Raw genomic sequence first — 15,684 nt, forward strand, 5'->3', positions numbered from 1 at the left:
TACACTAATTAATATACACACTAGTGTACAAATTAGTGTTATGCTATTATTACTGACCCCACCTATTATACAAATTACAAATACTTAAAATTTCTAAAATTATGGCACTTCATCTATTAGTATACTTGTTAGTACATTAATTAATACATATAGCATTATTCATAATATAATATGCAAATGTGATAAATGTAACATCAATATGAATTAAATGTGGTGTAGATTATAAAGGGAGATTTATTAGAAAATCTTTTTTTCAAGTATTTGTATCCCAATTAATCCATAAGATATTATTGTATTCCAGTAAGTACTATTATTTGAATATTTGATCTACCGAATCCTAATTATCACTAGGGATAGGCACGATCAATAATTTTTTTGGTACCACATATGCTACGGAATTCAATTGTAATAAATCAATTTAAAATAATATATCACTTCAGTTTAATACTTCACAAATAAAAAGTTGAAATTGTTTCTACACAGTAAACTGGAAAAAACATTCATAAATTTCAAATAACAAATTTCAAAATTAAAGTCCAAATAATGAATTTTATATTACAGTGTAGCATAAGCAAAGAATAGAATCTAAAAATATTTGCTAAAGTTTAAGTTCAAACAGCAAATTTTAGAATTCAATCCACGTCAAAATGATACATGTATAGCAAACCTTCAATAAAATGATGCTACTGAATTCATATTATAACTGGTAACCTTTTCACTTTATCAAATTTCAATACCTTCAAGAAAAGGTGAATGAATATTTTGATACAAAAGAATAATCATCCTATCTACCTAAAAAAAATAATAATTAATCATTCAGTTTAGAATGAGAACCAGCCAACTACACACATAAAGAGAAGCAACATAACCCAACATTTCTAATACGGATCAGCTACCTACAACAAAATCACTCGCTTAAATTCGTTTTAAAAAACCAATAGCTATGAGAAATCAACAAAATGATTCTTTAAAAGCAACTCTAATTTGACAACAAAATGAACTCATTGCAGTAATAAAAATAATTTGAAGAACAATAACAAATACATGAATAGCTTGATATAATATTATTAAATCAGATGATTTTACGGTTTCAATTTGAACAATACCAAAAAAACTCAACAAACCTAGGTTTAAGAGTGATAATTGCATGTTTCACAATTTTTTGCAATGACATTGTCATAGCAATGAGACTTAAGGCTTGGTTTAATTTGGTTTGGTTTGGTTTGGACATTGTCGTAGCAACAAATAATCTTCTTTCAATTTATTTTGTAATTAATCCCCTTCTTTCAGCACAAAATTCATGTACTTCTTTGAGAGCTCTGAATATACCAGTGGTAACCATAATTCTGACCCCATCATTGGCTGAAACACACATGAATGTAAGAGAGAAGTTTACACAGGTTTTACATAGTGAAACCTAACAATAAAATGATAACTCTTGTATAAAAGTCTTCCTAGTTGAACCGGGGAGCAAATTTCAACAACAGCAAAAATATGAATTAGGCAAACCTCTCCAAACACTTTGATCTAGATAATGAAGTACTACAGTGAAGCAAACATAGAACACGCATTGATGACCTCGCCATTTTTCCAATTATCTAAGCTCTGTAAATAGATCAAATAATAAAAAATAAAATTAAAAAGCCCTAAAAAAACACAAACTATTAATTGCAAAATTCACAAAAAAATCAAAAATTTGTGTAATCACTACTATGTAAGTCCAAAACACAATATTTTTAATCTTTGAAAGACATGATGAGGCCACAATTTTATATTCCCAACAATACATGAAGCAACACTTGACAAATTAATTGAGAAGAAAAAGAAAAAAAAAACAGAGATGATATGAAATGCATAGCTTGTATTGGCCACAACAAACACTAAAACTAATTTGGAAGGAAAAAATGAATCTGAACAATAATCCCGCAGGCAAAAATTAGTTTTTTACTTTGATATAAAGGACCAATCATCACTTCACAAATAAAATCAAATGTTTTACATAGAAACAAAATGAAGATGCCATCTAAGTCTGAATAAGACATGAGAAATTGCCCTTTTACTCATAAAGACTTCAAAACAATATTTAAGCGATTGCGATAATAAAAAAGAATCTCATGGATGACTAAATTAGTGCATCAAATCTTTAGTTAGTGTATGGATATTACTCAGTACAACTGTATCAAATCATTCTCCCATTTTCTAATTTCTTGTATTTTGTCTTCTACAAAACAAATTGTCTCCCTAAACATTTAGAGTTTTCAAGTGCTTTATGTGGTTTAAGCCATCCCCAAACCTATCCAGAGAATAAAAAAATTACCAAGATAAAATGTGGGAAAGTGAACCACAACATATCTAAAACCAAAGCAAGTAAAACCAGTTAAAAATATTCAATCTTCTGACTGTACACCTAAATTGAGACTTGAAGCAGCAACGGAGCTATGTACAAAGCACAATCCTAGAGACAGAAACCCTCAACGAAATTCACAAAAAATTGCCATTATCGTCACTTGCAAAGAGGTTGTGTGTGTGTGTGTGTGAGAGAGAGAGAGAGAGAGAGAGAGAGAGAGAGAGAGAAAGAGAGAGAGTAAAACTAAGTGGAGCTCTTTCTGGTCTTCAAATTATGTTGTAAAGAAACTAACTTTGAAGGTAATCCCACTTACATCAAAACCAATAGAGCTCTTCTCCTCATTCAAGTCTAGGAATTCAAACTAAGTAGAGCTCTTTCCGGTCTTCACATTATGTTCTAATGAAACTAACTTTTAAGGGGGTGAGAGAAGTTTGTGATAGATAGAGGTACCGGTAAGCGAGAACCAGAGGTCTAGCATCAACACGCATTTTGTTCAACTTATACTTTTAACTGTCAGACATTGATTAGGATTGATCTCAACCATTAAAAACAATTGTATCTCTAAGACAATTGTAGGAAATTTTCAAAAACCCTTGTGGTTTATTATATAAATAAGTGGATTTTCATTTTTGTTTTGTGGCCTATCGAAATATATAACCCACTTTGAAATTAACCATCAAAAGTATTCTTACGCAATAACAACCTTTATTGCATCAATAAAGAAGCCATCGTAAAGGGCTTTGGATCAAGAGCTGGTGGGGAGGGGAAGAGTATGTAGATGTGAGAGAGTGAAAGGGGTTTCTATATGTATGTATATACAACTATTTATAACAATTGCAAAAACTAAATTCATCAAACACAAATAAAAAGTTCAATTTCAGGTTCTAACCACATCAAATCTTAACTCTTAAACATGATTTCAGAAGTTCAACTTTTAGCCTCTAAACACTTAATAGAATATTTAGAAAAATTGATCTAGCAAATATAATTAATTTCCAGCCATCAAAAAAATTTATGAACATAAAATTTAGCAATGTAGCATAAATATTAACTATCCAGTTCATACTGATATTTTTGCCAACGTACATATGTAATCATTTTAACTTATATCTCCTCTTTTAAACTAAATCAAATCCATTAATTTAATTGCAAACCATTTCCCGCTATCCTATCCTCCATATCTTTCCCTCACTGTTCTATTCATTTGTTTGCACTTTTTTTCTCCCTATACCTCTATTTCCCGTCATCCCACAACCTCATTGCACAACCAAACCCTTTCTCTGCTTTCTGCTTAAGTTCTCTCTCACCCATGACATACCAATGCCATGAAAATGCATTTTCAAAAGTAGACCAACTAATATACTTCAAACAAAAGTAGCTCTTTGAATTGACGCTTAGGGTGTTTAAATTTGGGATGAAGTTTTTTCATAGTCATGCTCAATCTAATTTTAAGATGTTTATATTATCCAAAATAATACGCGCAAGATAAAAACTCAATGCAGTTTTGTTATCATGAAAGAGTAAAATATGAACAATTTATCAAATAAAATAGTACTCAAGACCTAAAAAATGTATTTATGTGAGAAAAACATAATAATTGCTCCAATTATACACTGAGTATCAAATAGAGAAGCTGCATTTTGGAAGAAAAAAATAACATGAAGATGAGGTTTCTTCGTGCCTTATGCTAGTGACCATAGAAATTGAATGTTAGCCGCAAACTAAATTGATCTAAACGTAAACCGTATTGCACAACCACCACCCTCACTGTATTCCCCTCTGAGAATATCATTTTAAATTTTGATAGGAATTTAAAAAGGAAAAAGAAAAGATGAGGGAAATATAAAGTTATTATGATTCAAACATAACCTCAAATATGTAAGCAAAATTATTTTTGTTGACGAAATGGTACCAATACATGTTTTATAGAGGGGCCAATTTGAGAGAGAGAATAAACAAATTCATGCTCTTTACAACTATCAATTAGTAAGCAAATTATACATACGCGTTCCCCTAATTTATTCTCTGCCACTGGGAATCCTTAAACCAGTTAATTGATCAAATGTAAAATTAACCGTCAGGATAGATATGTGATTTTTTTTTAATTATAATTCATAATTACACAACTGAGTGAGTAATAAGACTGTGAAACTGGGCAAAACTTTGTCAAGCCAAAATATTATTTCTGCCACTATACCCATTAGCAATATAAACTTAGGTTTTTGTTTAATGTTGCCCCCGAGCCAAAATATTGGTTCTGCCACTAAACCCATTGACGATATAATTTAATTATGAGGCTAGGCTTGATTGTTCTAATGCTATGTTCTGAACCATAACGTTGAAACCATAAGAGACATATAAAATTAGAAAATATTGTTCTAATGCTATGTATATATTGACAGCTAATATATTGTTCTAATCCATAATGTTGAAAGCTAATATATTGTTCTTACCCATAATGTTGAAAGCTAAAATATATTGAAAGCCAAAATTAGAAAATATTGTTCTAACCCATAATGTTGAAGACTAATATATTGAAATCATAATAGAAATATAAAATTAGACTGACTACCATTATGTTTACGGACCAAGTTTAAAACATTAACCAGCTTTTAGGAAGAGTTGTCTCAATTTACGGGTGATGCTACATTTCCTCCTAGCAAAGGAACAATAAGGAGGATGTGCTCCTAGTAGTGCTTGATCTACCCAATTGGCATTTATTGGGTTATTGAGTGGAGTAAATAATCTTTGACAAAATCATAGAATCCAAAAATCAACTCAATAGAAAGGATAACAAACTGAGTGAATATTAAATTAAACTGAGTGAATATTATATTGTTTTGTGTCCTATACATGGTAGGATAACATACAAATTAAACAACATAGAAATTAAAGCTCTATTTCTTTCTCTACAAAAAAGGCCTCATCAAATGGTTCAACAATTAGAAACTAACCTTTCTGTATTTCATAATGGTTCATTAATTTTCATCTCTGTCTAACCCATTTTCGTCAAATTTATTGTGATACCCCTGTTCCGTAATACGTTAATTGGTCCTTAATATGAGTATAATAATGTGTTTAATATGATTCTATGTGCCATTTTGTGAATATATGTGATTTCGAAATTCTATCTGTTCACCGTAGGAATATCTGTTTGAATAATCTGCTTTGGAAATTAAATTGAAGGCCTTATCGACCACAGAACCCAAAATTGATTACGCCATTGTGATTGGCATAATTTTTAGAACCTACGGTGAAATTTAATTGAAAATTGACTCGGGTCAGATTAAATCGATTAAAATGATGAATTAGAACCCAACTACTTTATTACTATTATTTTGGCCTTAGTGGGTTTTGTTGTAAAGGCTTTATACACTCAAACTTCCATCTTAAGTTTATTTTGACTGAATCTAACTCAGAGAAGGAGGAGGGGGTCGGCTAGAGAGAGAGAAAGAGGAGAGTTGGGTGTTTGGCTCAAATTTGTGAAGAATTGGAGGATTGAAGTCAAGAAATTGCTATAGTTTGGAAGATTGAGCCTCTAAGTAAGCATTTGGTCTTGAATTCATGAGACTTAACTTGTGATTTTGTGAATTAAAGATTAATTGGTGATCAAGAACAAGAGTTGTGCTATAATTGATGAATTTGAAGCTAATGTGCACCTGCATGTGTAGGATCACCATAATTTTGCATAATCAAGCATGTTTTTGTTGTGTTCCATGAGAATGATCACCATTTGTGTTATCTAAGTTGAGAATGTGGTTAATTCATGAAAGTGGGCTCCATGATGTTGTGTTTTGGTGTTTATATCATGTGAGTGCAAATATATGTGAAGTTGGAGCCATATTATACAGGAAATGTGGTTGGAAGGTCGAATTGGAGCTCAAGAACTCAATTTGGAAAACCCAGATTTTTGATGGCCGCTCGAGCGGGAAAATCGTGCTCCCAGCACTTTTTGCAGACAAGGTTCTCGCTCGAGCGGGGAAGTTGACGCTCGAGCGGGGAGCCATGTAGACAGGCCATCCGCTCAAACGGCAGAGTTAACGCCCGAGCGTGATTTTGATGTAACCAGTATTTTTGCAGGCCTTAAGTGTCCGCTCAAGCGGGGAAGTCCACGCTCGAGCGGGGACCTTGTTTTCTGAAATTCTGAAATTGCATTCTGTATTCTGTTTTCCGTTCTCTTTCACTTGTAAGTACTCTTAGGCATGAATTGAGCATTGTAAATGAGTTAACGAGATAAGAATAAAGCCTAAAGAGGAATATGTGAATTAAAGAACGGATTGAACTGTTAGTGACCGCTTTTGTGTTCATGAAATGTGTAGGGTCAAGCTCTAGGGCAAATCCATAAGCCGATCACTGTGAGTAATATCGATATTTGAAAGCTTAGCAATGTCCAACTGTTTATCCCCTTATAAGCTTTATGAGTTGCTAATTGGGATTGTGGACAAAAGTCTGACATGAACGAATTAATGGACCGAAGGTCATTTTGATAGAAATAAATGGATCTAAGGTCGTTTTGACATAAATGAGTGGGCCGAAGGCTGTTTTGACACGAATGTATGGGCCGAAGGCCGTTTTGACACGAATGTATGGACCGGAGGCCGTTTTGACGTAAACGAATGGACCGGAGGTCGTTTTGATAGAAATTAATGGACCTAAGGTCGTTTTGACATAAATGAGTTGGCCGAAGGCCGTTTTGACGTAAACGAATGGACCGAAGGTCGTTTTGACAGAAATGAATGGACCGAAGGTCATTTTGATAGAAATGAGTGACCGAAGGTCGTTTGGACATGTAAGAATGGACCTAAGGTCGTTTTGACATGAATGAGTGGGCCGAAGGCCGTTTTGACGTAAACGAATGGGCCGAAGGCCATTTTGACAGAAACGAATGGGCCGAAGGCCGTTTTGACATAAATGAATGGGCCGAAGGCCATTTTGACATGAATGGAAATCTGAATGGGCCAAAGGCCAGAATGTTTGGAACTACAGTCACTTGATTTGAATTTCGTATAGTTATATATATCTATTAAATAGAAATATGAATTGGGCCCAAGGCCGTTTGGAACATGTTGTTCTACATTGTTATGTAACTTCTGTATTTGATTTGATATTATTCACTGGGCTTTCGTTCACGCTCATTCATGTGTTTGTAGGTGAGCCAAGAGAAGTCCAGACCCAGCCTCGGTGAAGTCTGTATGGAATAACTAAGGTTTTGAGAGAGTCAGCCCTTGTGTCTCACGCACGAGACCCGTCTTCGCCTTTTGTTATGTATTTACATTTTGTCAGGTTGGCAAAGTTTTGAATACGTCTGTATGTAGTTTTGCTTGGCTGACTTAGATTTGAATGATCCTGTCTGTACAAGTACTTAAGTTACTATACTTTCTGTTATGAGTTATTAACATATGTGTGTCTAGAATGTTATGATGTGCATATAAGCACGGCTCTATGGACAAAGTTTTAAAATTGCTTCCGTTTGGCCCCTTTTACTCTGATGAGTTTTGTCTTATTTAGTTTGAGGCCGTAGGTAATCTCGTGATTACTGGCCGGTTATGGCCTTAACCCAGAGGGGTGGGTTCGGGTCGTGACATTTATTGTCTCTCATAATAAAATCTATCAATTATGACCCACTTCAATTTAAAATATCAAATTTGGTAAATAATAATTTGAATCTGAATACATAAAGATATCTAGTTAAACTAACCTGGAACAATGAAACTCTCAACAACCAATTAGAGAATTCTAAGAAAATTCCAAAGACTTTTACTAATAAGATTAATTAAAGCTTGAACAGTATGATAATACAAGTTCAAACTAATTAACTCATGAATTTAAAAATCAATTAATTTAAAAAATTAACTCATGAATTCTATAATTCTGTTAAGAGCCTATTTGCTAAAATAAAAAAATGAAATGTGGTTTAGATTTAACTAAAGACAAAATGTAAAACATAAATAAATAAATGACAATGAAAATCCATGAGCACCAAATCATCCACACGCAGGAAAAAAAAAAAAAAAAACTCTCCCACATACAGGAACAAATCTGGTAGTCCATGCCTAAACTGATGAACATGACAAATCCGGTAAAAAAAATTCTAATCCTACATTCCTAAACATGTATCAAATAAGACAAAATGAAATGTGGTTTAGATTTAACTAAAAAAAATACTATAGTTGATTTCTTAAATCATTCATTCTTTCTTGCCCCCCCTACCCCACCTACCCCAATTTGATTTTAATAAACCCAAATAATGATAATTGTAAGAAAAAATTTAAAAAAAAAAAAAAACCATACTTAAAAATTTCCAACACAACCAACCAAAGAAATAATCACAACATAACAATGATCAATTATTGCTTAAGTAAGAATACAAATCAAATACTTACCACAATGTTTCGATATGAAAGGTCTTAAGGAAGTCCTCAAGCTGCCTAATGTGAGCCTATTAAGCAAACACAATGCTTCAGACACAATGTATTGGACACACCAGATCAAATATTACACATAATCACAAATTGTAAACATCAATAAAGCAATTAAATTGGACAAACCTGTTGTCAAACCTGCTAGAAATTAACAAACTTGCTAGAAATTAAAGATTATTGAAACAAAAGATATCAAAAAATTAGAGTATGTTTCAATCACAAGTTGTACACATCAATAAAGCAATTAGATTGGACAAACCTGTTGTCAAACTTGCTAGAAAAGATATCCAAAAATTAAAGTAAAGATTATTGAAACATATTACAGTAAAGATTATTGAAACATTATTGAAACAAAAGAATGAAGGCACGAACAACAATTTTTGAAACAAAAGATTATTGAAACATATTACAGTAAAGATTATTGAAACAAAAGATATCCAAAAATTAGAATAAAGATTATAGAAACATATTACAATAAAGATTATTGAAACATTATTGAAACAAAAGAATGAAGGCACGAACAACAATTTTTGAAACAAAAGATTATTGAAACATATTACAGTAAAGATTATTGAAACAAAAGATATCCAAAAATTAGAATAAAGATTATAGAAACATGTTACAGTAAAGATTATTGAAACAAAAGAATACACCTTCATCCATGATGAAAATATACTTGATGGGCCCAAAAAGATAAGTTATTGAAACACATTAGAGTAAAGATTCTTTTGCTAAATGTTATACTATTAACATTCTGCAAGTCCCATGAACAAAAATAGTCGCAATTATCATATTAAAATTGCTTACCTTGTGCCTCCATTACACTTGAACTCATTAAAGCAAAGGATGAGAAACTACAAAAGAATCATATTATTGAACACGGACTCTAAAAACAAAAACCTCGTTTGGTTTTACATGGCAATCTGAAACTTCTCTATGGTTAGTATTCTTGCTCACTATTGCATACTGTATAGAAATTAGAGTGAACTAAATCTTAAACTAAGGTTTTGATTGTTGCACATGCATGGGTGGGAATAATCAAAAAGAAGAATAGGCTTGAAGGGATTTCGAATACATTATTCTTTTTAAACACTTAATTAGTGAATCCTACTTATTAGTGAAAATTTACCACTAAACATTCACAATGAAAATAGTACAAAAATTGTCTAGAAAGGGGCTCAATAAAAGGGGTTCACATACACCACTTGTAATAAAACCCCACTTAACCAACCTTGACACAACCAATGAAAAAGGAAGTAAGATAACATAGCAAGTCCAAGATTCAAGTAAAATTGGCCAAAATAAATTAGAAATGGTAACAACATTGGTCTGCATAGCCCTAAGAATTTGCTGGCGTTGATACCCCAACTTTTGAACCACACCTTTTATTAAATCCATTGCTAGAAGATTGACATTCTATGTTTCATGTATGTTGAGATTATATCATTGTTCACCTTTTTTTTCTTTTCTTTCTTCTTCTTCTTCTTCTTCTTCTTCTTCTTTTTGTGATCAACAACAAAAAGAAATTGATTTTCAAGAGGTACCAAATGCAATCCAAAACACATTTGCTACCAATAAATAAACTTTAGGCACCAAATTAGCAAAATATGTTTTCTGATTGTCTGTAATTGATTTCCATATATCATTGTTCACCTTTTTTTCTTTTCTTTCTTCTTCTTCTTCTTCTTCTTTTTTTTTTTTGATCAGCAACAAAAAGAAATTGATTTTCAAGAGGTACCAAATACAATCCAAAACACATTTGCTAACAATAAATAAAATTTAGGCACCAAATTAGCAAAATATGTTTTCTGATTGTCTGTGACTGATTTCCATATATCATTGTTCACCTTTTTTTCTTTTCTTTCTTTCTTCTTCTTCTTCTTCTTTTCTTTTTTTTTCTTTTTTTTTTTTTAATCAACAACAAAAGGAAATTGATTTTGAAGAGGTTCCAAATACAATCCAAAACACATTTGCTACCAATAAATAAACTTTAGGCACCAAATTAGCAAAATATGTTTTTTGATTTTCTGTAATTGATTTCCATATATCATTGTTCACCTTTTTTTCTTTTCTTTTTTCTTCTTCTTCTTCTTTTTTTTTTTTTTTTTTTTTTGATCAACAACAAAAAGAAATTGATTTTCAAGAGGTACCAAATAGAATCCAAAACACATTTGCTAATAAACTTTAGGCACCAAATTAGCAAAATATGTTTTCTGATTTTCTGTAATTGATTTCCATACATCATTGTTCACCTTTTTTTTCTTTTCTTTCTCCTTCTTCTTTTTTTTTTTTTTTTTTGATCAACAACAAAAAGAAATTGATTTTCAAGAGGTACCAAATGCAATCCAAAACACATTTGCTACCAATAAATAAACTTTAGGCACCAAATTAGAAAAATATATTTTCTGATTTTCTGTAATTGATTTCCATTTGTCTACTCCAGGCTTTCCAATAACAATAGCATATTCATTGTGTAATGTGCAAGTTTGAGTGGAATATATCCCAACCCAAGGTTTGCTGAAAGAGTTGATAGTAATAGTTACAAAAAGAAAACTCTCAAGAAAAAAAAAAATTCCTATTTTCTAAATGTGGAAAAAATTCCTATTTTCCTTCTCATGGTAGGTCGCTATTGATCACTTGATGCACATTTGACACAATCTCACCCACCTATGCCTCTGATTACACCAACACTCCTCTACGCGTGTATTTCTCAGTTGGCTTCGTCTCATCTCTTTCTCTGTGTTAGTGAGCCCTAGGTAATCAGATCCTAGCATTTTGCAGCTCTTTTTAATAATTCTAATTAGCTTGGCCATTTACGAATTGCTCACTAACTGTTCAATAAAATGTTCAGTAATAGATTGAACCACCCATTTATTCCTATAAACCTAGAAAAGAGCGCAAGGCAAGGCAACAGGAAACTGATGCATATTAAATTTAGGATACCTGTGAGGCATGATATTCAGGGCCGTTGGTTAATGAGAAGGTGACGAAACCGTCTGTTTGTGTTGCTTCTTCTGTTAGCCATAAGAACAAATAAGAAAGCATGAAAGAGAGAATGATTAGCCAAAGGTAAGCTAATTTTAAAAACTACGAAATTTACGAATCTCTAGGACTCAAGCCGACTTACCCAAACCGGGTTTTGTCCAACAAGGTTTCAGATCCAGGCCATCCTCCTTCTAAGGCCCATTACTTGCTCTAGCATGTTTAACAGTGGTGTGCTCTGTAAACTTGACATTGTCATAATTCTCCCTTGGTTCTTCCGAATGGTTGGTCTTTAAGAGGGACGAAATACAAAAGCAATTTAGAGAAAAAAAATACATAAAAGAAGAGTAATTAAGTAGATTAATAATGGATACTCATGAAATGATTGTTTCTTTGTAGTTACACAAAGTGAAATTTATGAAAGGCCTACTTAAAATAAAACCCCAATACATTCCTTCCTGAATTGCCTAATGAATACATAAATATACATAATCACATCCTTTGGTTGCCCAGAAACCATAGAAGCACATGCTAAGTGAAGTGAAAAATGAAAATTTAGCTTAATTTTCCCTTCACTTCACGAATCACTCCTCAAATACTCAAAAGATGTATGAATTTGACATATAGCAATGATTGAATGAAGTTGAAATCTAGAAGAGCATAGGCCGGCACAGACACTCAAAAAGGCACGGTCAATTAAAGATGATAAATATGTAATGATGGAGCGAGGAAACACAAGATTGGTTCGTTCACCTTTTGTAGTGAGAAGATGAAGATTGGGGCTGCCTCAGTTGATGAAGATGAAGATTGGGGTTGGGTCTCCAGCAAGGGAATGGGCTCTGATGGAGAGAGAGAAAGAGAGAGGGTGTTCAAAATTTGAAAATTGAAACAGAGAGAGATTTTGAGCAGAGAGGAGCACGTGAGAGAGAAATTTTCAGCCACATTATCTTGAGCTGAGGTGAGAGACATTTTGAACCATTAGATCTTGATTGTAATTGATCTCAATTATTGAAACGGTAATGCTACGTCGCTCGAAATTAGCCTCCCCGAATCCCCCTAAACGACGAAACGACGTCGTTTCGTCGTTTTAATTTTTTTTTTTTCAATTAGAAAATCAAAAGAGACGAAGAAGAAGAAAGAAAGTAGAGAAGAAGAAAGAAGAAGAGGAAGAAGGGAAGAAAAAGAAGAGAGGGAAGAAGGAGGAGGAGGAAGAAGAAGGGACTGGAGCTGCGACGATGGCGGAGCTGCGACGATCGGACGGTCGGCCGGATTACAGGGGGGCCTCTGTGTGTGTGTGTCTCCTTCTCTCCTCTCCGCTCTCCCTTTCTCTCTCTCCCTCTCCCTCTCCCTCTCCCTCTTCCCCGTCTGTGTTTGAGCTCGAAAAGCTTCAAAAATAGAAGAAAAAAAAAGAAAAAAAAGCCTAATGCCCAAAACGACGTCGTTTTGGGCATTAGGGGGATTAGGGCGGGTAAATTTTCGAGCTACCAATCTTTATCCTTATTGAGATGTCTAAATAGGACAAATAAGAGTAAGACATTTTCAGCCCTTGGATTAAAGCAATCTAAAGGTCCAAATTTTGACACATATATATTTTCAATCTTTGAATTCAAACTAACCCTTCCATTGTTATATAGATTATGGGTTGATTTGGAAAGTTGGTTAAAAGTTGATTTTTTAACTTTTTAAAACTTTTTTATCCTTTTGTGAGTGAAAAATACAAGAGGTAATGTGGCCAAAAATAAATTAAAAAGTAAGAAATAATTTTTTACTAACTTCTCAAAGATATGTGGTTGTTAAATATTTATTGATACATACATAACTATTAACTAGTGAATGGCATGTGTGATTTTGGCCATGTTTAGTCTGATGAATTGGATCATATGGAAATATTAGTTTTTGGGATTATCAACATCATCTGATTATATATCATGTTTAATGTTTAGAATATTTTTAGATTAGGATAGGAATTAATAGAATCTCGTCTTATTTGATGTTTGTTTAAAAGTACTAGGTATGGATTACAAGGAGTAATGACTATGATTTAAAGATATTTTAATGTTTTAATACTCTCTAAATCAAACCTCCCTTAATTTCTATATTTTGTATATCACCTTCCCAACTCAATAGTCATTATACAGAGATATGTAAATTGAAGAGACTTTTAATCCTAATGTCTACTCTTTTTAAAAAAAAAAAAAAATTATTTATTTAATTTTAATCCTAATGTCTACTTTGATATTCAAACATGAGGTGAGCTTCAAAATTGAATGAGACACATAATCCAATCTTATAGCCTATTTACCAAACAAACATAACCTTGTGGCATTCTTAATTATCTACTCGAGTTGGGATTATTTTCTCAAACTAAACAAAAATTTGACAATCAATCCCCTACATAGTTATAGCATTGTCATTTTAAAATTACTCCACTCATTATATAAATTATAAAGACTTAAAATATCTAAAATTATATCACATTAGCCGTTAGTATACTAACTGATATACTAATTGATATATATATATATATATATATCATTATTCTACTTGAAAATGTGCTTGTAAACTATTGAAGAGAAAAAAAATAACTAAATAAAATAAAAGAGTAGATGGGCCCAAACTATTATCATTTGGTCATAATAAATTCATAACTAACCAAAATGCTTGATAGTATTGATACGATAATTTTATTATTAATAGTACAATTTTTGGTATCAGTTCTCATATTTGTTTTATTAAGTTTTGATGATAATAAAGCATAATTTACATACTTTAGCATGTATTTAAATATATATTTTTCAATGGTCACTATACCACAATAAACAAACCACTATGACTGCCATCATCAACGTCATCGTCATCATCACTGCGTTGCTATCACATAACCACCTTCATTGGCCATGCCCCACGCCATTATCATGTTTGTACCAATTCATTGTAGACTTGGTTGTTATTTTTAGAGGGTTTATGGACTAACTTAGATCTTATTTGTCAATTATATATTTTAATTAAAAAATTAGAAGATTACTATAAATTATCATATCATTTTTTTTACTTTTTTTTTATTATATTTTTTCGTAAAAAATAAAAAAATTACTAAAATAATATATTTCTAAACAATTTGAAATCAACAATAAATTCTTTAAATTTCCATAAATGTAGTGGCGCCAAATTTATACTCAGGTGTCAGTACCACTATAACCATATTATGTAGTTCAATAAAAATTAATTTTACATATAAAAGTATTTCAAAAATATTACACAAAAATACTTCAGATTTCATAATATACTCTAAACTAACTTTAAAAAAATGTTCAATTGTTTCAAAAATATTACATACTAATTACTGTACAAATATAAAAATAAATAAATAATGAAAAATATAAATGAACCATATATAATAGAATAAATATTTTTTTAGAAAAATATCCAATTGTGAGGGGAACTTATACCAAGTAGGAATGGCAATGGGCGGGGCGGCGCCGGGGATCACACTTTCTGTTCCCGATCCTTGATGGTAGAAATTTTTCCGTCCCTCGCCCCAGCCCCGATCCCCGACAGGGAGCCTATCACCGCCCCCTAACGAGGATCGGATTTCCCCGACCCCAAAAATTTTCCGACCAAAATAATTAAAAAAAAATAAATAACATATATATTCAATAACAGATCTGAGCATATATATTCATCAACAACAACAACATCATCAACAGATCTGGGCATTTATATTCACCAAATGTAAAAAATAAAAAAATCTAACACATTCAACAGATCATCATTTTCTTCATCTTCATCAACAACAGATCTGAGGTCAGATGCACAGAGGATGGAGATTAACGGCCACGGATCAAATCCTTCGACAGAGGTGGTTTGATGTAATTTATGGTTGCATTTTTTGATCTGATCTATGGTTCAGATCCTTTGTCGGAGACTATCGGC

General features: G+C 32.2%; 1 long non-coding RNA gene across 2 annotated transcripts; it reads right to left on the reverse strand.

The window, feature by feature from the left end:
• Positions 1-1,041: 1,041 nt before the first annotated feature.
• On the reverse strand, positions 1,042-12,681 carry LOC114271737 (uncharacterized). 2 transcript variants are annotated; one of them, XR_003632417.2, is made up of 6 exons: positions 12,505-12,681; positions 11,897-12,041; positions 11,713-11,783; positions 8,731-8,786; positions 1,510-1,605; positions 1,042-1,362 (listed from the first exon to the last, which is right to left on the reverse strand). It is a non-coding gene; the product is annotated as an uncharacterized LOC114271737 (long non-coding RNA). The 2 variants fall into 2 exon arrangements; XR_003632416.2 differs by having other exon boundaries at positions 1,042-1,605; positions 12,505-12,679.
• Between the last annotated feature and the right edge of the window lie 3,003 nt (positions 12,682-15,684).

This window comes from Camellia sinensis, chromosome 10 (genome assembly GCF_055761805.1).
Source record: "Camellia sinensis isolate YWXY chromosome 10, ASM5576180v1, whole genome shotgun sequence".
Classification (NCBI taxonomy): domain Eukaryota; kingdom Viridiplantae; phylum Streptophyta; class Magnoliopsida; order Ericales; family Theaceae; genus Camellia; species Camellia sinensis.